The sequence below is a fragment of the Phodopus roborovskii genome, unplaced genomic scaffold, assembly GCF_943737965.1.
Source record: "Phodopus roborovskii unplaced genomic scaffold, PHOROB, whole genome shotgun sequence".
NCBI classification, from domain to species: domain Eukaryota; kingdom Metazoa; phylum Chordata; class Mammalia; order Rodentia; family Cricetidae; genus Phodopus; species Phodopus roborovskii.
Genome location: NW_026126588.1, coordinates 212,499 through 236,052, shown reverse-complemented (window position 1 = coordinate 236,052; position 23,554 = coordinate 212,499). Strand labels below are relative to the sequence as shown.

Sequence of the window (23,554 nt, the reverse complement as noted above, 5' to 3'; positions counted from 1 at the left end):
TTTGCATGCCTGGTAAGTTTTCATGGGACGCCAGACACTATGCATTTTAACGTGTTGGGTGTTGGGTATTTATACACTTGATATAAATACTCTTGAGCTTCACTCTGGAATGCAGTCAAGTCACTGGGAGACAGTTAATCCTTCCATGTCCTACTATGCAGATTTGTTGGATCGAAGCAGAGCAAGATTTAGTCTGGGGCATTCTGAAACAAGATGCTTCTGAATACTTCATATCATTCATACAAGTTGTGAGATTTTTTTCAGTCCAGCCACTTAGACCAGACACTTGGTCTTTTGTGAGTATGTTACAATGTTTTTCTAATCTAAAAGGATTGTGCTTGCGTGCGTGCGTGCGTGCGTGCGTGCGTGCGTGTGTGTGTGTGTGTGTGTGTGTGTGTGTGTTTGTGGGTGAATATGTACATGAAGTCCAGAGGTCAAACTCCAACAGGAGTTGTGCACCTTACTTTTAATATTAATTAATTAATTAATTTCATGTGTATGAGTGCATATTCAATGTATGTATGTATATCACATGCATGCCAGAGCCCATGGAGGTCAGGAGAGGACAGCAGATGCCCCGGAACTGTGGTTCGGGGTGATCGTGATCCACTGTGTGAATGTTGCAACAGCAGTAATTGCTCCTAACTGCTGAGCTATCTCTCCACCCATCCACCATATTTTTGAGACAGAGTCTCTCCCTGGGACCTTACCAGGTATGCTATGCTGGCTGGCCAGTGAGCCCTGGGATCCACCTTTCTCCATCTCCCTATGGTCAGATAACAGACATGATCCACCATGCCCAGCTTCTTACATGAGCACGGGGACCCAAACTCTGGTTTTCATGCTTACACAGTAACCCTTTCATGCCTGATCCATCCCTCCGGCCCCTCAGTGGACCTTCCTTTCCATAGTCTGGGATGGTTATTACATGATTGGCAAGAGAGACCCTTGACAGTGTCCTGTCAGCTCCAGTCTTTCCCCAAGACTCTCGGTTTGAGGCCACCGATTGCTGCCTGGTTTCCCTTATCTTCACCGCGCCTGGGAAAGCTGGCAAATGAGAAATTGCTGATGCTTTGGGATTATTTATCCTTCTGTTTTCATGCCCATTGTCTTTGAAATCACTGTTTCTTAGGCTGTGAACAAAGGTTTCTGTTTTAGATGTGAGGGTAGCATCACTTAGTCCCCTTTCCTCCATCTTTGGGAAAATGTTTTTAATTATGTCTATTGTGTACATACCTGTCTCTCCATCTGTCTATTGTGTACACATGTCTGTGTACCCATGAAAAGTACATGTATGAAGATCAGAGGACAACTTGAAGGACTTGGTTATGTCCTTCCACCATGTAGGTCCCAGGGATCCAACTCAGGTCATCAGACTGGCAGCAAGTGCCTTTACCAGCTGAGCCGTCTGATCAGCAACAGGAGATGGGCTCCAAGCATTGTTTTTGGCGCCCACCTTTCCTGTGTTGTAATCCGAGCACTCTGTTGGTGGCATTTCCCCCATGGAACGTATCTGTATCACCTTCCTGATCTAACATGAGTTCAGTGAAGCTGCATGTCTGCTTGTGAGCATTCTTTATTAGAACGCGTGCTTGCTCGCCAGTGGCGGCTGAACCGTCTCCTCATGGTTAGTTTTCACTCACGCTCTCCCCACTGGAAGCAGCAGAGAGCTCTCTTCTTGTCATTCTTCTGTCCATTTCTTCTTCCTGTTTGGGAAGGCCACTGTTCACACAGGCAGAATCTCCACGAGGCTATTTATGACTGATATGTGTACATTAGTGCCTTGTAGTGTGTTCCTTTATCTTGGAAAAGGTCTTGCCCTAAATCCTACACTCTGTGACATTGCAGCTGCCACCCACCATTTAGCACTGTCCACACTCAGCTGGTGTAACTTTTCCTGCCTTCATTTTTCTCGAATAAAAGAGTTTCAAATCTTTTTATTATGTTTACTTACTGTGTGTCACCAGGCAGTGGTGGGGTATGCCTTAGTCCCAGCACTCAGGAGGCAGAGGCAGGCGGATCTCTGTGAGTTCCAGGCCAGCCTGGTCTACTGAGAAAATTCTAGGACAGCCTCCAAAGCTATAGAGAAACTCTGCCAAATAAATGAATAAATAAATAAATAAATAAACAAATAAATAAATAAATAAAACACTTACTGTGTGTTCACACATGCATGGATGCCACAGCATGTAAGTGGAGGTCAGGGGACAGAGAGGCTATGGGAGTCAGTTCTCTCCTTCCACCATGTGAGTCCCGGAGATTGAACTCATAAGATTTGGCGGCAAGCCATCACTAAGCCATCTCACTGGCCCCAAATAAAGGATTTTTAGTAGCCTCGTTATCAATGCCTCTGTGTGGCATAGACCAGAGCCTATTGCTTTATCAGATATTTTGAGAATAATTTCTTTTTCTGGACAACTTAAGCTTATTCACATTTGCTGATCTCACTAACATATTGCCTGCCAATGCCTTATGTCAATTTGTTTTTTAACCACTCCGTGTTATGCTTAACGTGTTTCTTACTCTATATGAAATGTAATCTTTGCTCTTTTAAAAAGAATTTCTTGGTATTTGCAAATGTGTGCATTTTGCTTTAGTCACTACCCAGTGTTGATACTTGTTAAAATGCCTTTATTCACGCCTCTTCACACCTACTGGCTTGTACATTCCGAGTAAGTACAGTGTAGTGCCCACATCCTATCCAACAATCATCCTAACCTTCTGTCTTCTTTCTGTATTTCTTCTCAGCTCCGAAAACCTGTGTGTAGTTGTGGTATATGTGTTCATGTGTGCGTGATATGTGTTTGTATATACATGTGTATGAATGATATGCCAATGTATGTACATATGTGTGATATGTATTCATTTGTGTGATATAAGTGTTCAAGTGTGTACATGTATGTGTATTCATGTATGTGTGTGTAGCTGTAGTATATGTGTTCATGTATGTGTGTGAATGTGTTTGTGTGTATATGTGATATATGTTCATGTCTGTACATGTGTATGAGGTGTGTATTCTTTTGTGTCATATATATATTTAAGTGTGTGCGTGCATGAGTGTGCGTGTGTGAGTGTGTGTGTGTGTGTGTGTGTGTGTGTGTGTGTGTCTTTGCCCTATGTGAATGTGCACATATGGAGGCCAGCACTGGTGAGAGACAGAGTCAAGATTACCGTCTTGCTACCATAGCCAAAATGGTGAGTTCTGGTTCAGAGAAAGACCCTGTCTTAGAAATAAAGGAAAAGTGGCTGAGTGGTTAAAAGCACTGGCTCTTCCAGAGGACCCAGGTTTGTTTCCCAGCACGCACAGGGCAGCTCACAGTCATCCATAACTCCAGTTCCAGGGGACACAGCACTCTCTCTTGACCTCTGGGCATCAGGGACGTTTGTGGGATACAGTCAGATATGCGGGCAAGACATTCATATACATACAATAAAAATAAATGTGTTTTTTAAAAATGAAGCTGGAGACCATTAGAGAAAGGCACTCCGAGGGAGTCTGCCACCTGGGGTGTGACTATGGATCTGCGCTTTATGGTCTGATTTGAAGCTGTGTTCCTTTACTGGGACATATGATAGTTATAATTTCTTTCCCACCCTAGCTCTTGGTCCCTGTTTGAATCTTAGTGCATCATAGAAACAAATTGTATATTCACATCATTCTTGTGTCTAAGTTATCCTAGAGTAGATTATACAAAAAGGAATCATGTGAACCAATTTCTCTATCTCCTTGGATGTAAAAGTTATCTTTTTATAGCCTTGATAGTAGAATGATGGCTTTGTTGCATATGAAGGCCTTGGCTCATGATTTATTTGTTTTCCTTCAGTTATTTGAAAAGAATGCTCTCTTCTCATTTAGCTTTGCAGGGCACACCTGACATCAATGTCCTTTCTGTCCTTTATAGGATAAGAGTGTGGGGTGTTGGGGTTGGGACTTTATATTGTTTCTCTGTCTTTAGCATCTAATAGTCTCATAGGTGATATCTCAGAGTTGATCCTTCTCAAGGTACACTGGCCTTATATTAATATATGTTTCCCTACTATTTTTATAAAGGGTTCTTGGGTTAGTTTTCTTAAAATATTTTTATTTTGATTGTATTTTGTGTGGGTATGTGCCATGAGTGAATTGGCCCCAGAGGTCAAAAGAGGGCATTGGGTCCCAGAAGCTGGAGTTACAAGTGGTTTGTGAGCATCCCATTGTGGGAGCTAGGAACCAAAGTTGGTCCCCTGTAAGAGCAACAAGCTTTCTTAACTGCTGAACTATCTCCCTAGTCTCTATCCATTAAAAAAATGTTATCCTTATCCCACAACTCCCTTCAAAGTCAGGGACTACAGCTTCTTACTGTGTAAGAAGAGATGATGGGTGCAGTTTGAAGTGGGGGAGTGGCTTTTACACAGGAGTACAGGTCTCCTTCCTCTGTAACAGCCAGGCAAGCAGAGAATGGATGTGGGCGTTGACAGGTGGGATCCTGGGGGAAAGAGTCAACAGGAGACTCTTCAGTTGCTTTAGTTTCTCTAAGTTAACTAATCCAGATGTCTGTTTTCTTTCTTGTGGAAGACAGGATAGACAGTGTTTATTTGACAAATTCAGATTTGTGGTCAGAACATGCCAGTGAGCAGAGTCTATGAGTCACTCTCTGAAGGAGCTCAAGGGCAGTGGCAGAGTCTGGTACTGTTGACAGACAAGCTCCAGAGCAGCTTCCTCCGGGTTCTCCAGTGCATGGAGGTTGGAGAACACCTTTCCTGAGATATGAAGAGCCATCTGCTCATTTCTGAGGGCACAGAGCTCCTTGGGCTTCTAATGGTCAATTTGCCACACCTAGAATCATCTGGGAATGCCTTCATGAGCAATTGTCTAGATCACGCTGGGTTGTGGGCATGTCTGTGGAGGTTTGTCTTGATTGACATGGGAAGACTCGCCGTGAGTGTGGGCAGCACTGTTGTGGTTGGGCTCTGAGATGTGGAAGAGTAGAGGAAGCTAGCAAGTGTTAAGTGAAGCTAGCAAGCCAGGACCCATGCATTTCTCTCTGCTTTCACCTGAGGATGTGATCCGGGGCTTCGTGAGCCCCGACCTCTCTTTACCTCCATGATGAACTGTAGCCTGGAACTGCGGGCCAGATCAACACTTTCTCCCCTGTGCTGCTTGTTTTGGGGTATTTTATCAGTGACAGAAGTGAAACATGAATAGGACCCAATAGCAGACACAGATAGCATTCTATAGAAGTGGAGCTTGATGAACCATTGAGTGACACTGATGACACCACGATGAGAAGTACCATGGTGGCTTCAGTAGCTGTGAACTGTGTACATATCCTTGGGAAGGGGCATGAGCCTATGAGCTCTTCTCTATAACAGCATGCTTATTCCTGTTGAGAAGGGGGAACCTTCACTCTAGTAATCACTAACTATAAATTATTGGAGAGAAGCAAGACCTCCATGGTGGCAAGTGAATGAGCCTGGTCTTGTGCAGGCCACCTTTGGCTAATCATTACTGCTGACAGTTTAAGACAGCAGTGGTCACATCTCTCCCAGAAGACAGTGTTCCCCCCAAAGAGATGGAAGATATCACAGAGGGGGAGCACAGATAGGATGTGGGAGAGGCTTGACTCAGGGAGAATCTTGGGAGAATGTGTCAGGAGTCTGGAGGGCCATCCTGTGGGAGACTGTGCTGATTGGGAAGCCATGGGAAGAAGACAGAGACATGGAAGGAGTGAGCCCCAGAAGGAAGGTTTGGGGCAGAGGAAGCTGTGGTGTGAGATAACTGATGCTCTGGCCAGAGGTCATTCATGCAGAGACTAGTTAGAGATGTCATGATATAGGAGGCACTGGGAAGGGAAGCCATTGGTCCGTGTGCTACATTGTCTCTATGACAACATCCAGCTATCCCCTTACACTAGTCAAACTCTATCAACAGCCCAATCCTTGTGGCATCTTCCACTGAGTCACTCTGTGCTAATAGCCATGTTTCTGTCTCCCGAGTTCTTTCCATAGCCTTCTAGATGCCTTCTATATTTCTGTATTTCCCCGTCACTCATCCAAATCTACTTTCAATAACAAATCAATGCTGTTGAGTGGCAAGTCAAATTCAATCATTCTGCTTCAAATTCCATCCTGATGCCCCATTTCAAAGTCAAAGCCACACTGACCTCCATCACCCCTGCCGATTGTAGTCTCCATCCTCAATTGTGGTTATCCTGGCCTCAAACTACCAGCTGATCAGACATGGCCGCCATGCTCTCTCTACTCCTTCCTGGGCTATCTTCATTTTGCTTCCTCTTGCTGTTGCTTCCTATGCCTTTTCTCCTTGGCAAAGCAACTTGTGGGAGAAAGGATTTGTTTTAGCCCGCCTGGTTATAGTCTGTCATAGCAGCAAAGTCACAGTAGCCAGAGCTAGACAGAGCTGGCTTTGTCACATCCATGGTCAGGAACAGAGAGCAACAGATGGATACATGCATGCCAGTGTTTGGCTTCCCTGCACACAGGCCATAGGCCAACCCATCTAGCCAACTTCTCACTGAAAGTCCCTTTCCGAGTGATTCTAGATTGTGCAAGGTGATAGCTAAAAGTTGCCATCACAAGGGCTATGACAATTGTCTATCTTAAAATACTTCTTCCTCTGGTATCTGAAATACTCCATTTTTCTCAGATAAAAACCACCATTCTCGTCTTTGTATCTTGTTTTATTTTTCTCATTCATACCTATCACCCACACATTAGATGCTTAATTATTTGTTTGTGTTCTGCCTGCTATGTCTGACAGTGGTGCTGTCTCTCTCTGTGTTTTTTATTGTAATGTCTAGCTTCAGAAAATAGTTGTTAAATAGATGCTTGCTAAATAAATCAATGACTGGGCTCTTGTGGGGATTATAAGACCATGGAACGATGAAACAGGGCATCATTTCCCCCTTTTTCTGTTCAGAAAGAGATGGCTCAGCACACAAAGTATTTGTCACACACAAATGAGGACCACAGCTCAAATCCCCAGCACCCACATAGAAAGACTGCATGGTGTCACAGTTCAAATCCCTAGTGTCCACATAGAAAGCCTGCACAGTGTCACTTGCCTGTAGCTCCAGTGCTGGGAGGCAGAGACAGGATGCCGGGGGGACACATTGGTCAGACAGTCTAGGCCATTGCTCTCCCTCCATTCCTCTGCGTTAATACCCACTGCTCCTCACTCTCTGCCTCCACTCCCAGGGATCCTGGTGGAACATACAGTTTTTCTTCCTTCTGTCGACCCCCTCAGTCAATCCCCTTCCTAGGTCAACCCCATTCCCCAGCTCCAAATACTTAGAAACACAGTGGTCACAACTATCATGATCTCAGAAGATTTTCTTACCAGGCAACACACAGCCACCATACTCTAAGAACCAGAGAGAGCCACAGAAACCAAGGAACAAAACACCCACCCAACAAAGACAACATCAGATAGCAGCACCTAGAACTACAGTCTTCCCAAACCCAGGTGCCTAGATACAAGTCTACAAACACAGTTAATAACAGCCAGGACACTATGTCTCTACTAGAGCCCAGTACTCATTAATATTATTCAATGAGAATGGTCTCCAATAAAAGACATAGACTAACAGAATACAGGATCTTTCCTCTGCAGCATCCAAGAAACACATTAACATCAAGGCTAGACATCACCTCGAGGTAAAAGGATGGAAAAAAACACTCCAAGCAAATGGATCTAAGAAGCAAGCTTGTGCAGGCATTTTAATAGCTAATAAAATGGGCTTCAAACCAAAACTAATCAGAAGGGAGATAGAAAAAGACACTACATACTCATCAAAGGAAATATCCACCAAGAGGACATCTATGCAAATCTTAACATCTATGCACTAAATACAAGGGACCCAAGTTCGTAAAAGAAACACAATTCAGCTTAAAGCACATATTGAGACCACACACTGAAGTGGGAGCCTCCAATATCTTACCCTTTTCAATAGACAAATCATCCAGACAAGATGAAACAGAGAAATGCTGGCACTAACTGGCATTGTGAACCAAACGGACCTAACAGATATTTACATAACATTTTACCAAAACCACTATACCTCCTTCTCAGTACTTCATGGAATTTTTTCGAAGCTGACGAAAGCAAGTCACCTACATAAGATCTTTCATCCTGCCTGACCACCATGGATTAAAGTTAGACATCCACAATAGAAACAATACCAAGCTTAGAAACTCATGGAAACTGAGCAACTCACTACTGATGAAAATTGGATCAAGACAAAAATGAAGGAAAAGTTAAAGATTTTCTAGAATTGAATGGAAATGAACATACAACTTATCCAAACTTATGGGAAAGTAAAGCAGTTCTAATATGCAAATTCATAGCACTAGGTGATGTCATAAAAAAGTTGGACAAATCTCATACTAGTGACTTAACAACACACCTGAAAGCTCTAGAACAAAGAGAAGAAGTTACCCCAAAAGAAAGAGCAGACAGGAAGAAATAATCAAGCTCAGGGCTGAAGACAATAAAATAGAAATTAAAAAGGCAAAGAATCAATGAAATAAAGAGTCCATTGTTTAAGAAAATCAACACGATGAACAAGTCCATATCAAAACTAAATAACAGGCAGAGAGAAGATTCAAATCAGCAAACTTAGAAATTAAAATGGGGACATAACAGACACCAATGAAGTCCAGAGAATCATAAGACAAGTTTTAAAACCCTGAACTCTATCAAATTTGAAAATATAGAAGAAATTAATCATTTTTATGAACATATCATTTACCAAAATTAAAAAAAAAGATCAGATAAGTAATCTAAATAGACCTATAACCCTTAGTGAAATAGAAACAATCATTAAAAGTCTCACAACCAAAAAAAAAAAAGTTCAGGGCCAGATGGTTTTAGTGCAGAATTCTACCAGACCTTCAAAGAAGAATTAATGCTAATACTCCTCAAGTTATTCACAGAACAGAAACAGAAGGAACATTGCCCAGTTGATTTTACAAGGCCACAGTTACTCTGATGCCCAAACCTCCCAAAGTCTCAACAAAGAAAAATAATTATAAACCGATTTCTTTTATGAGAATAAATGTAAAAATATCAATAAAATACCTGCAAAATGAATTCAGTAACCCATTGAAAAGATCAAGTCAGAGATTCAGGGATGTTCCAATATCCAAAAATCAGTAAATGTAATTCACCATCTAAACAAACTGAAGAAGAAGGAAAACACCCCACATGGTCATCTCGTTCAATGCAGAAAAGGTCTTTGACAAAAATCCAACACCCCTTCATTTCATGATAGAAGTCCTTGACAGATTTAAGGATACAAGGGACATACTTCAACATAATAAAGACTCAGCCAACATCAATTAAACAGAGAGAAATTAAAAACAATTCAACTGAATCAGAAACAAGGCAAGGTTGTCCACTCTCTCCATTCCTATTCAATACAGTACCTGAAGTCTTAGCTAGAGCAATAAGACAATTGAAGGAGATTAAGGGGATACAGACTAGGAAGGAGTCAAAGAAGCCCTCCAATACACAAGTGGCAGACTAAGAAAGAAGTCAACGCCCTTCCCAATAGCCTCAAATATCTTGTTCTAACCAAACAAGTGTAAGACATGTATAAGGAAAACTTACATTTTTTGAAGAAATAAACCAAGATATTAGAAGATGGAAAGATATCCCATGCTCATCAATCAGCAGGATTAACATAATAAGCAGTAAAAGGACCACTTCACCAAAATCAATCTACATATTCAATGCAATCTTCATCAAAAATCCAATACAGTTCTTCAAAGATCCTGAAAAGACAATTCTCAGCTTCATATGGAAACACAAAAACCCAAGACTAGCTAGAACAATCCTGAAACCTGAAACTGCTGAAGGTCCTACCCAATTTCAAGTTGCACTACAAAGCTAGACTAATAGAAACAGACATGTTAATCAATGTAATAAATTGAAGACCCATGCATAAATCCACACAATAGGGACACCTAATCTTTGATAAAGAAGCCAAAACTACGCACTGGAAAAAAGACAGCATCTTCAACAAATGGTGCTGGCCAAACTGGACATTTGCATGGAGACAAATCCACATAGATCCTGCAAAAACTCAACTTCAAAGTCCCATAAAAACACTAAGATTAATGCCCTAATATACACACAAAGCACCTGGTAGTACAGGGGTGTGCAGGGGTGTGCAGGGGTGTGCAGGGGTGTGCAGGGGTGTGCAGGGGTGTGCAGGGGTGTGCATGCTCCCTCAGGCTCTGTGAGTTCAAACGAGCTTTGCTCATGTTGATTTACAGGGCCTGGTGTCCTCCATCTTGGCTTTCTGCCTCCTCTTCCCCAGGGTTCCCTGAGCCCTGAGGGGAGGATTTGATGGAGACAACCTATTTAAGGCTGAGTGCTCCATGATCTCTCCCTCTCTGCATGTCAGTCTGTGGGTCTCTGTGTTTGTTCCTGTCTGTTGCAGGAGGAAGCTTCTCTGATGATGATTGAGCAAGATATTGTCTGTGAGCACAGCAGAGCGCCATTAGGAGTCATTTTATTGCTACATTGTTTCTTTTTCTTGAGTGTGGGGGCAGTGGGTCCAACTATGCGCATGTGCACACACACTCACACACACACACACACACACACACACACACACACACAGAGAGAGAGAGAGAAAGAGAGAGAGAGAGGCTTTTTGTTAAGTTTTGTGTATCGATCATACTACCTTTGAGATAAGGTTGTAAGCCAGACTTCAGTTTAGTTGGGGTTAACCTTAAGGAAAGAGTCCACTTCAAGGGGAAGAGACCTTTTAAAGCTGACTGACCGCTACTGCTGAGGAGAGGGTAGGCTCAGGGAGTCAAGACCTGCTTTGGAGTTCGAGGGACACAGTTGAGTTGTGTTGACTAGTGACATAGAGCTGTCTGTCTCTTCATGACTGAGGGGTATGGAATTTTATTCCATGGGTTTGGGTCCTAGTGTATACATGGCAGCGGTAAAAGAACGTGTCTCAGGAGGTTGTAGGTAGATATGCTGGGAAGTGCCAAGTAATCCCACATGGAGCCATAGGAACAGAGCCACGGAGCTGCAGACAGTAACCCTGGTCTCAATTACATGTGACACAGAGCACATTGTCATTGTTTTAGTACAGCCATGACAGTGCTGGGTATACTGCTTGTAAAGTCACTCACTAGCCCGGTAAGTACCTCAGAGGCCAGTCTCCTGGGCTCCTCTAATGCTGAAATCCACCATTCATGACTTTTGCCAAAGGGCAATATTAAAAATGTTCACTTTCAGAGTTCATCTATGGATGCATGGAGCAACCCCCACTTCTAGGCAGCCTCCTGCCGATTCCCTATTTACCCACTTCTAAAGGCAACGCGTTGTTGGTCCTCTCTTACCCCCTGTTACCCCAGAGCACATCTGGAGTAGCTATGGTCCCCACCACCAGAACAGAGAGACTACTCAGGGTCAGGTGTGGCTGAAAAAATTTTCAGGGGGGTAGGATTGGCAGTGATGTACCCCAGACCCAGAAGGAACTGAACGGCATCATCCTAGGATGAACTACGTGGTCTCTCTCCCTCTCTCTCTCCCCCCCACCTCTTACACACACACACACACACACTGCTAAAAACCCACTTAACACCTTTTAAGGGTGCGATGCTTATTGTCAACTGATAGAGAAAGCCTACAGTTTCACATATCTAACAGCCATCTTCGGCCCCCTATGCCCATGATCCCCTATCCACTAACAGCCACCATGCTACACCCTGCTTCTGTGTATTTAATAATCTCAGATGCTCCAACGGAGTAGAATCCAGACTTCTCACTTCAAAACTGAGTAGTTTATTGAAAAGAACGGATCGGGGTCTAGCGGGCATGTCTGTCTCCAGGTTGTATTGTAGCCCAGTCCACAAGGGCCAAGCTGTGGGGACAGACAAGGAGCTCAGCAAGAATGACCATGTAAAGAAAACATGCTGTGTACACTGGGGTACTTTCTGTTGAAAGAGAGATCTGTGCCTGCCTGGGACATGCCGAGAGTTTTACAGGAGGCTGTGGGGGGGGGGGGGAGGAGGCAGATGTCCTGGTGTAAAAGCCAGTGAAAATGTAAGGTAAGACACATTTGGGGACAGGGAGTCTGTTCGGTGGCTAATGTGCCTGCCGTGCGAATGTGATGACCAGCTCTAAGTACTAGGCAGCTGGCTACCTGCCTGTAATTCTGGCCCCTGGAAGGCTGGGAGGGAACTGCCAGGGAAGCTGGTAGCTAGAATAACCCAACCAGTGAGTTTGGGGTTCCACTGAAAGACCCTGCTCAAAAAAGGAAGTGAAGATTGGTCCAGAAAGACACTCAACATGGACTTCAGGCCTCCCCACACATACATACATGTGAGAACATGCACATGTGAGTCCATCACACAAAAGTTCACCTGAAACTGGTGTTGCAGATTTGTTCGCAATGCTGTTCTAACACTGCCAATGGCCGGAACCCTGATTTAGAGGGCAGAGTCCACGTTCAGCTGGCTGCAATTAAGCCAAAGAGATTTTTTTGTGGACCCAGATGAGGCTAGAGAGACACAGAGAAGAATAAGGAGGGGCTTGAAAAAATTTTAGCAGCTTTTTTGATCTGGGAAGGTGGACAGGAGGGTCAGCTGATCGTGTCTCCATCACTCTGTGGATCTATCGAGTTTATACCCTAATATATGATTTCTGAGCATTATTTATTAATAAAATAACAAAAGTAGTCACTATAGGTTGAGAAAATGGTTGAATGGGTAAAAGGTATTTGTGGCCAAGCCCGAGTACCAGAGTTTGATCCTTGAGACCCACATGGTGGGTCTATGCCTGCAAGTTGTCCTCTGACCAATACGGACAGACAGACAGACTGTACTCTTTAATCCACCACACTTTTGCCTAGGATATACTAACTCCAGAGTCGCCAAGAAGAAGGAAGTCCTTAGGGCAGTGTCTAGATGCCCACTTTTATGTTTGGTCTCCATGGTGCTGGCCACTCTGCTGTCTCCCTCACATTTTTCTCACAATGGTGCTCCAAAGAGGTCACCTGTTTTTCCTTGACAAAGACGGCTGCACGGGTGGGTGGCAGCCACAGTAGGAAGGGTCTAGTCAGGAGAATCTTAGCTTCAGGACTCTGCCTTCCATCCAAGGCTTCCTGAGTCTAGGGAAGAGGCTGTCACAGAAAAGATGAGCCTGTGGGAAATGTTGGCACCTTCCAGCAAGGATAGAGCCTTGTGCATACCTGGGCTGGCTTGGTAACTCAGGCCTGGGCTCTGCAGTCCAGCACAGGAACTCAGAAATGGCCTCCCACGGGAACAGGAGAGCTTACCATGCCCATGGCAAGGGCTCTAAATCTAACCACACCCCCAAGCCTCTGCCCCATGAAGACTTGCCAGAAGGCTCTGGGCATCACACACACACATACACACACTCACACACTCACACTCTCACACACACATACATACATACATACACACATACACACACTCACACATACACATACATACACACACACACACACACACACACACACACAGTGTACAGGCTACAGGCTACAGAAATCATTTTTTTGATAGAGCAAATTTTATTTTCTCTATATTTTGATTTATTAAAGGAGCCCTTTTGTAAATTCTTTTGTTAAACATGTGTGTGTGTGTTTGTGTGTATGTGTGCGTGTGTGTATGTTCCATTTCAGACTTTCAAAATATGGGGTCCTTGTCTAGCTCTGTGTGTTATAAAATTCATTAGAACATTTCTTATCTCCCTCTCTCCCAGACTTTATTCTGTTGTTACTGAAAAGACCCACAGCTCAGAGCTAAGGCAAAGGGCAGTCTCGCTACCACCCCAGGGATGCCTTGGGGCCGCTTCCACAGGAGACCTAGAAGAAGCTTAGTCACTTGGGACAAATGAAGGCTCTATCTGCCATTTGGATTGGGACCATGAAGGGGGCAGAGAGAAGGGTGTGGAGGAGAATGGTGGAAAGCAACTTTAGAGACTACATTCTGCAATCAATTATTTATTAGTGAACTCTGAGGACCACCGCTGTCTCCTGCTTGCCTAGAGAATAAGGACTTTGCCTTAAGAGTTGTCTATTTAAGAACTGGCTATGATTCCCTGGGAAATAGACAGCCCCTCCCTGGACAGTGTTTTTGTATCTGACCACCCACACTTCTGAACCCTGCACTGAGATGGGTACCCTCTCTTCCCAAGCCTTCATGCCAGAGAGGCCAGCCAAAAAACTTCTGGAAAGATTATTTTTCATCATTTATTAATGTTCCTTGGCCTTGTCCCCAAATAATTAGGCCCAGGGAATTTTTACAGCATACAGTTAATTACCATCTGGGTTGATTAACAAGCCAAGGCTCTGGATGGGATATGGAGGCCCTCTGAGAATCATGGGGACACATGTGAGTCATGGTGTTGGCTGTCACATCCCCATGGGGAGATAGGATCCTTCCGTGGTGTGTGGGAGGTGCCAGCAGCTCCCCATTACCATCAACCCTCTCATTCCTAGGAAAGTGCTAAGCACACCTTCTCCCCTGGGATGAAGTAAGGGCCCAGGTCCTGGCAGGAAGCCAGGCTCTCAACACACAAAGACACTCACTCACAGGACCCCAGGAACCCTCTCTTAAGCATGCAGTTTTGGGACATGAAGCTCAGCATTCTAGACTTCTACTAGTCTTAGCTAGGATTCTACTGGGCTTTGTTGAGAAGCTAGGAGAGGAGGCTGGAGGGACAGGGTGATCCAGAGAACCTGGATGAAGATGCTACTGCAGGAGAGGTCCAGACTCCACTATCTCCCAGAGATGCTGAGCACAAGAGGAACCAAAGACCTGGTTCTGCCATCCCATCAAGACCCTTGCTGGGTTCAGGTGCCCACAGCAGGTATCACAGCAGGTTGTTCACAGAACAGCCACTATGGGGAGGTTCTGGGACATTGGTAGACAACTCCGAGCAGCTGGGGTGGGTGTGGTACCCAACTATGAAGACCTGGATGGAAATAGGCAGCCACTGATGCCTCTTCGGGCTAACAGGATGGTGAGCCTTGTGGATGATCTCAGACTCCACAAACTACTCCCGTCGATCCTGGGTGGTGCAGGAGCATGTGCAGTCCAGAGGATGTGGCAAACGTCCTTCAACTGTCACCTCCAATATCTCTGTACTTATCTTCATGGCATGGGAGATATGCCCAGACATGACCTCACATGCGAAGCAAGCGCAAACCAGCTTGACAATGGGTTTGCAAGGTGCCCCACTCCAGCTCCTCTGCTGGCCAGGGATCCTGCTATTAGGCAAACCTTCCTTCAGGATGGTCTTCTTAGAGATGCCATCAGAAGAAAATGTGGGAAAATCTGCTGGGTACCACTTGTAAAGACTGGTGCAGTTGTTTATCAGGCGGAGACTCAGGGGTTTCCCAGGGCTACAGAAGGGGCCTCATCCTGTTCATGTTACTTTCATGTCTCTGTGACAGAGGCCTGAAGCAGCTTTAAGGGAAGGAGGATTGATTTGGGCTGGTGATTTCAGAGGTTTGGGTCCCAGCTTGGCTGGCTCCATGCCTGTAGACCTGAGGTAAGGACCTGAGGTAAGGCGGGAATGTGTGGGAAAGCAAATATGCTCATACATAGTGGGCAGAGTAAGAAAGGGTCTTCATCCAGCAGGGCCACATCCTAAGGTTTCTACCACCTCCCCAAAGAGCACCACCATCTGGGGGCCAAGCATTTCTCACATGAGTGCCACAGTAGGCACTCACACTCCTCAGCTGAAGTGACACTGAGGGCCAGAGAGGTTAAATAATGGGCAGAGGATCCCACAGCAAGGATTTGAACCAGGAACCCCAGCTCTGGGCTCCTTGTTATTAACCAGTAGCCTTTGTTGTACAAGCTGTCACCCACTAGGAGCACCTATTATATACCAGACACTGTCCTGAGCCTTTTATTCATGGATTCCTTATCAGTAACTACACCGTACAGATAATGAAATTGAGACAAAAAAGGTCACGTGCTATTTCTTGGTCATATGGAGAGCCATGGAGACTGTACCTGGCAGATGAGGGCCTTGGATGACATCCCCCAGGCACTGGGATGCTCTTGGGCATCGATGGTCTAGGATGCAGAGTTGCATTCATTCTGGATGCATTGCAGAGACTGCTTTGGACCAGGCCCTGGCTAGGGAAGATTAGGGGGTGGGGCTGGCTCTTCCATGGCTCCTGTGGCCTAGTTTCTAGCTGACTGCCAGGTAGTGGGGCCTGGCAGGCAAGTTATAAATATCCCTCAGTGACAGCTAGGCCTTCACTCTGACGCTGGTGTGCATTAAGCTGGATGCATAGCCTCAAGGTCATTGACATGGCTGTGGATTCCACTGCCCTAGACATAGTCCAGTAGAGAAGGAACAGCACGGGGCTGCTGGGATCCCAACTCCAGAGTCCAGCCCAGCTCGGAGAGCAGCTTTTCCTTTTGTGGAGGCTGAGTACCAGCTCATCATGATCCATCTCCCAGCCTTCTCTGTCTCCTCGAGCTGCCTTAAGCAGCTTTTCTTACTGGGTCTGGGCCCAATGACCTCCAGGGATGCATGTCTCTGGTTGGGACAATCCTTGGTCTGACTGCCCTCTGTGTCCACTTCACCCCCCACAACTCCCACATCTGTCTCTGCCCTCCTTCCCTGAATGGCAGTTAGCCAATGACTTTGGGTTTACTTTGTAAAGTTTTGCCAGGTGAATAAGAGAGGTGCAGAGCCCAATGTGCTTTTGAACCATGAATTGTGCAGTCAGAGATCTCCTGATGCTCAGAGAAAGATCTCCAACCAGACCTCAGTGACCCATCATGGATACGGAAGGAGTGCATGACAGACATCACAAGTCCTTTCGGAGGTCATACTATCCTTGCTCAGAAGCCTAGGTCTCTGGCCCTGTTGAAGGGTCAGCCCCAGGGACCTGTTCAGAGAGGGAACATGAGCTGTGGGAACACACTGAGACTGCCAAGATGGGACACTTCATGGGGAAACTGCCCCTGGCTGTCTAGAATTCGCAAGATCACCTCTACCTTCCACATCCTTCACCGTGTGGATACCTACCTACTCCAACCAAGAAGGTTCAGAAAGGAGAGCCTGGTCCTAGAATACAGGCCCACCAAGGTCTGCACACAAGGAAAGGAAGAGCTGAGTCTACCTACCCAGACATCCATGAGAGAGCCTCACACCTCTACGGAAGCCTACAGTAGAATAGCAATGTTAAAGTGTTAGTGGCCAGAGAGATGGCTCAGTGGGCAAGGTGCTTGCTGTGTAAGCATGAGGACCTGAGTTCAAAGCCACAGAAGCTACATAAATGCTGGGTGTGATAGAGTATCTATCACCCTCAGTTTGAGGGCCTTGAGTCAGATTCTCGGGGCATGCTGGCCAGCCAGTCTGGTGGAGACATCAAGCTCTGGATAAAGTAGAACCCTGTCTTTAAAAGATAATGGAAAATAAGGGAGTGTAGGACTCTTGATGTTGACCCACACACAGGGGCCTATGGGGCACCTGTACATACATGCACATATGCAAGCATTCACACCTATATAAATTTATTTGTTATCTATTTAAGAAAGGAGGCTGAGGTTATTCAGAGGAGCCAGCTGTGAGCTATCCGGTCCTGGTCCTTGACTATTAGCAACCTCTGACTGGCAGAGGTGTGTTTGGCTGATGAGGGCTGTGGCACTACCAGACCAGTCCCTTCAGGGGTTATCATCACCCTAATGTCATTCCATGGCTGTGTCACAGGTGAAGAACTGTGCTCCCCCTCCAAAAAGGGGGAAGAGGCAGACATGTCTTCTCACAATGGATTGGAGTGGCTGGGACATGAACCCCATCTGCCTGCCTTGAAGCCAGGGGTCTAAGCACTTGTCCTGCTAACCCTAACAGGGTGCATGCAATCTGGGCCACCTTGAGAGCATGCAAGCTCTGCTTTGAGCTTACTGCAGCTCCTCAAGCCCCTCCTGTCCTGCCCCATCCCACTTCTAACCTAGGCAAGGAAGATAAAGAGGTAAGGCAGAGAGTCGGGGCTCTGCCTCTCCCTTCTGGCCCAGCAGGCTCTGACTGTATTTTTTTTTAATCTTTTTTTCCATTTGCTTTCAGTTTAAGCTGTAACTGTCAGGCTGCTCCGACACCATCCACTGACATTTAAGTACCAGTGCTTTCTAAATTCGGAAAAGAGATTGGTCGCAGCTGCTGTTGTGGGGAGGCCAAGTGGTGGGTGCCATCCGGGCTCTCTGTGAAAGGAACAGAGAGGAGAGGGAGGCCCTGGAAAGATAGGAAGATGAAGACCGGAGTGGCGGGGGCGTAATGTCCCAACCACACCCAACCCTAGCCTGCCATTTCTCTCCACTTGACACCTTTGCCATAGTGACAACATGCCAAGAACCTGTAACCACAGTTTTATTTGCCAGACCTTGGCAAGGACTTGACCTTGAATATCTGGTCCCCATTCTCCCTGTCTTGTAGCAAGTGCCGCCTCCACCTCCATGCTTCTCCCTTGTGGATGCTAGTGGGCAACTCAGATTCCACCGAGCTGAAGAGGAATCTTTTGTTTATGTTTTACCATTTCTTGGTAATTCCTGGTGTCCACGTCTGCAGACTTTGGTGCGCCATGCCACAGTGAATCCCAGAACTCTTCCTGGACCAGAGACTTTCTTTCACTTGTTTGAGAATTTTCCACTTACACAGATGAAACAAAACTTCAGTCGGCTTCTTATCTGTTTCATGCATGGAAACATTATTGTTGATTAGCCGGCCCTGAATATCCATACATGCCTTGCCACCATAATAGTCACTTTGATGTGCTGACCATTATGGGTTAGGGCCATCATGGACATTACTTTGTCTGTCCATTCAGATAATTACAATCACTTTGCCTTTGACAATTCAATGATGCCTCTTGGACTTTGCTATCTTGAAGCCCAATTAAACCCATTGCTTTTAATTCACGGAGCTGAGCAGCAGCATCTCCAAGCCTAAGGTCTTGAACAAGAAAGAGTGTGACAGTGAAACACTTCAGACTCTCTGGGTGCCCTCTCACCATCTTTCATCTTATAGATTTGTGAGGGACATGTCTTCTGGGCCTTCCCACTGTGGAGGATTAGGTTTTACACAGGATACCAACTCTAGCATTGCAATTTCCTTGGGCCTTAAAATCCCTTCATCAACACTAAGCCAAGGAATACCAAGCATCTCTAACTTCATTTCAGTAGGCCATCTTTTGACAAATGTTTCAGCCAACTAATCAATCCAACTTTTGAGGTTTTTAACTGCGACCTTCCGTATTAAACCTAAAATCTCCACTCACCGGGTCCCTATCACTAAACTCAGCCTGGTCCAGGTTTATTGTGTTCCTTCCACCATTATCCCACACCCTTAAACCCATTCCCACACACATTCCCCAGACTTCTGCTTGGATAAATTAGCAAACTCATGAAGCTCTTTACTAGTGGTGTACACCTCCTCATTCACGGGTTACGCTGTCTGTCTCTCCTCTAGAAGCCTGCTTTGCTTTAGGTCCGATTATAGGTCTAAAGCCTACTATTAGTGAACCATGAGGGATTGTCTTGGCAGGCATCTCCTTCAGAAAAAGTCACTGCTGGTTTAGCAGACAATGGAGGTTTAATTTCCTCAGTGAAAGGTGAAAAGGGCAATGTTTCAAGGGACGGGGCTGAGGGTTCTACTTCCTCAGGTGAGATAAACCCTTGAGAATCTAAGGGTTCAAATTTCTCAGATTTCAATAGGGTCCTCCCACACATCTCTATCCCAAGCTACTGGATCCCATTCTTTACCAACTAATGCCCTTACTTTAACTGCTGACACCCTCCAAGGCTGGGGACTTCAATTTTCTCTGTAACTCAGCCAACCTTATGATGACAGCTTTGGCTTGATTTTCTACAACTTGAGCTCTGTGAGTGCTGTAGAGAAGATTCCCTTCCAGGGCCTACTCAAAAACCTGTAGAGTGTTTACACACATTTGGAGCTTGTCAATGTTATCATTAAGTTCCTTGTTGTCCATTACCATATTGAGATGCTAAAAGTTGGATAATTTTTATCACAGAGCTCATCCCTATCCTTTGTCAATTCCAGAGATGCTAAGGGAAACTGACCAGTGTTATAATTTTCTTTATTTTTCCCCAAACCCTCCAAAGATTCATATGAAGAATATTCAAATTCATTGTTGCTCACAACTGAGGAATGGAGATGGTCCAATGCATATATCTCTTTACATTTGTGATATAATTCACATTATGGGCTTTCAGTACTCTCTAAGCTCCTACAAGAGGCTTCAGTAACTGGAGAGGGTTGGGTAACTGTATATGTTGTCAAATTGGAAAGCCTATTCCAGATACTTAAAAGATTCCAATTACTTCTGTTGCTGTAGAATCACTTCTGGTACCAAAATCTGTATTAGTCAGAGTGTTCTAGAGTAACAGAATTTACAGAATAAATGAATCTCTCTCTCTCTTCTTCTCTCTCTCTCTCTCTCTCTCTCTCTCTCTCTCTCTCTCTCTCTCTCTCTCTCTCTCCCATGATTTACAGGCTATGGTCCAGCTAATCCAACAGTGGCTGTGAACAGAAAGTCCTTACTCCATGAGACTGGATGTCTCAGATGATCTTCAGTAGATGCTGCAATGCGGACGAAGTAGTTCTAATGCCGGTAAAGGGATGGATTTGCCAGTGAGAGCAAGCAGAGAAAGACCACAAGCTTCCTTCTTTCATGCCTTAGAGAGGCCTCCAGCAGAAGGTGCGGCCCACAGTAGAGTTGGGTTATGTAGTCTGCTCAAATGATCTTGATTAAAGTTGTGAGTATACAACTCAAGATCTGTATTATAGGGATACCTTTTCCCTAGCTCAAAAGATCTGAATGAAAGGTGTGTCTTTCTATCTCAAAGATTAAAAGTGGATCTTCCTACTTCAAATTAAGCAAATATAGCTCACGGATGTGCTCTCCATTTTTGGGTCTCTAGTTAATTCCAGATGTAGTGAAGTTGACAACCAAGAATAGTCATCACTCATGTAAAAATACCCAGGAGCACCAGTACACCCAAGACTGGAACTAATAAGCAGAACCCAGTGACACCACTTGCTCAAGATAACCAGACATAGGATTGGAACTCCAGGGTATCTTCTAGACAGTGTATGAGCAGAGACCAAGGGCAAAGCATTGATGTTACATCTTCAGGACTGTGCAGAGATGCCACCTTGATGTTCCCTGTAGCTGGAGAGTCTCCCATGGATCTCCACCCATGAACAGAAACTTCCATGAGAGACTGGACCCCACCTTCTGCTAAGATAATGTCACACAACTGAGCAGCTTCGGGTGATAGTTAGGCACTTACAGTGTGAACCTTGTGTAATGACCCTCAGAGTAATAAAATATAAATTCTGTCCTACCAATTATGCGTACTTACAACCTTCTTGCTGGAGACAGAGAGACAACTGATTCCTGGAAAGCAGATCGTTATTACCAAGGACGAACTAGACACATCTTTCAATATGAACAGCTACAAACGTTTCTTCCTTGGTTGAGAGATCATAGAGTGTTAGACATGAAGCAAGGCAGAAAATCAGAAGTGGAGAGACTGGACTCCCAGATGAGAAGCCCCAAGGAGAAGCCTGATGAGAAGCACTGCCCTGAGTATCCCAGGAAGACACTTGAGACTAATTTTTCAGCACCCTCCCCCTCCTCCACTCTCTTCTAGGGTATTTGCTGTGAAATTTCCCACAACCCCACTCCCTGCCTTTTTCCCTTTTCATCCCATATAAGATAGCCCCAACAGATAGCACCCTAAAGATCCACAGATACTAGACATCCAGCACCAAAGGGTTTCATTTATTTTTGGTACTTCAAAGACATAATGAGGTTTTGTTTGTTTGTTTGTTTTGTTTTTTAACCCAACAACTATCCAGAAATATATAAATCCATTTTTATACAAAATAAACCCCTAACACAGTCCAGTCTCATCGTGTCTTAGCAAGCATCACTCTGATATGTTGGGATTTCAAAGTGTTGAAAACAAATTCTCAAGTCAAGCAAGCTCAGATAGGTCCTCATAGGGAACTCCTTCCACTCTGTGTCCTTCCAGAGGCCCAGTTTCAATGGCCACAGTGGCTGGAAAAGCTCCTGGGTGGATTTTAGGGTGCCTTTATTTCCTCTGTGGCTGCCATTTAAAACTAACACCCTCTTGCCTGGTGCTGGAATGCTGTCTCTAAATGAGTCTGGTCCAGTTTCAGCCTGTGTCCAGATTCAATCATCTTCATCACAGCTGTGGATCTGTCAATCACTCCCTCAACCACACCCCTTTTCTTGCGGTATTTCCCTCCAAGAGTTTTAGTTGTAATTTTCACAATGATTCCAGGCTGTAGCAAGAAGTCTGCTCAGGAAGTTCTTTTCTTTTCAGTTCAGTGTGGATGACATCTTCAGGGTGGAGCCGAGCTCTGAAGATTTTCCTCAGGGAGGCTGTGCTCCCTCATGTCCTCGGGGCACCTGTCCCCAAACGGCCTGACCTGGATGGTGCTGCTCTTGCTCCAGCAGAGTCCCCTGCCCTTCTATTCATACTGAATGTCACTTTCCAGGATCATCTAATTTTATGAAGCACACCCTTTGCTCTTTCCAGATCTTACTTGTCCCTCAATGATTGGACAGTTCCTCTCCATCCAAGGTCTTGCTGCTTTTCGACTTCAGCTGTGGGCAAATTGCTTGTGATCTATGCACTGGATGTACCCGCCTTTTTGTGTCGTGTCCACTCCTCACAGCCCTTTCAGCCAGGTCACTTGAAGTCTGTCATCTCCCTCCCAGTGGCCTCCATGTGACCCTGCTCTGGATGGCTGATGTGTTCCTTGTAAACAATGTTGTGGACTTCATGCTGAAGCCTCTGAGAGCTTCAAGGAAGTCCTTTTGGAATTCCTCTGAAACAATCCATAAACCAGTGTTTTCAAAGCCAGCAAGTTGTCTCAGATTCAGACATCGAGTGGCACATAAAGCCATTCTTAACCACTGCTTCTGGCTCATCTGGCAGTACCAGCTAAGCTTCCAGAGTCTTTTGGCCTTGATCCTGTTGGCCTTTGGGCTCAGAAAACCCATCCTGTCCATGGTGACCCAGAGAGCAGCTGAAGGCAGAATAGACTAGCAGAGACCAGACCTTCATAGAACACGAAGACTAAAGCTCACCCCAGCTGGCAAAGCATTCTGTGAGCAGCCTGGCCTCTGGGTTTCCATCGGCTCTTCTCTACATCCAGCCCTCTGGAAAACATTTCCTGTAAACCACCACCAGCAGCAGCAGCAATGGAAGCTGAGAATTTTATTTCCACAGCCATTTGAGTGGAGCCTGCTTTTAATCCCAGCACTCTGGAGGATCCTGAGCTTGAGACCGGTCAGGTCTTCATAGCAAGAGCCAAGACAGCCCGAGCTACTAGAGAAATTGTCTGGAAAAAGAAAAATCTTGTCAGGCTGAACTTAATCGTGCAGTTAATCAGATCACTTGCACACTGATTCCTGAAGTTAAGCAGTCTCGTAACTGGAAGCCGCACAGGCTCTGACTCTTTTGCCTCCCTTTAGGACCCTTTTCCTCC

General features: G+C 45.2%; 1 pseudogene; it reads right to left on the bottom strand.

Annotated features, from left to right (window-relative positions):
• Positions 1 to 22,011: 22,011 nt before the first annotated feature.
• Positions 22,012 to 23,554, bottom strand: part of LOC127236551 (DNA/RNA-binding protein KIN17-like) — a 35,981-nt pseudogene continuing 34,438 nt past the window's right edge.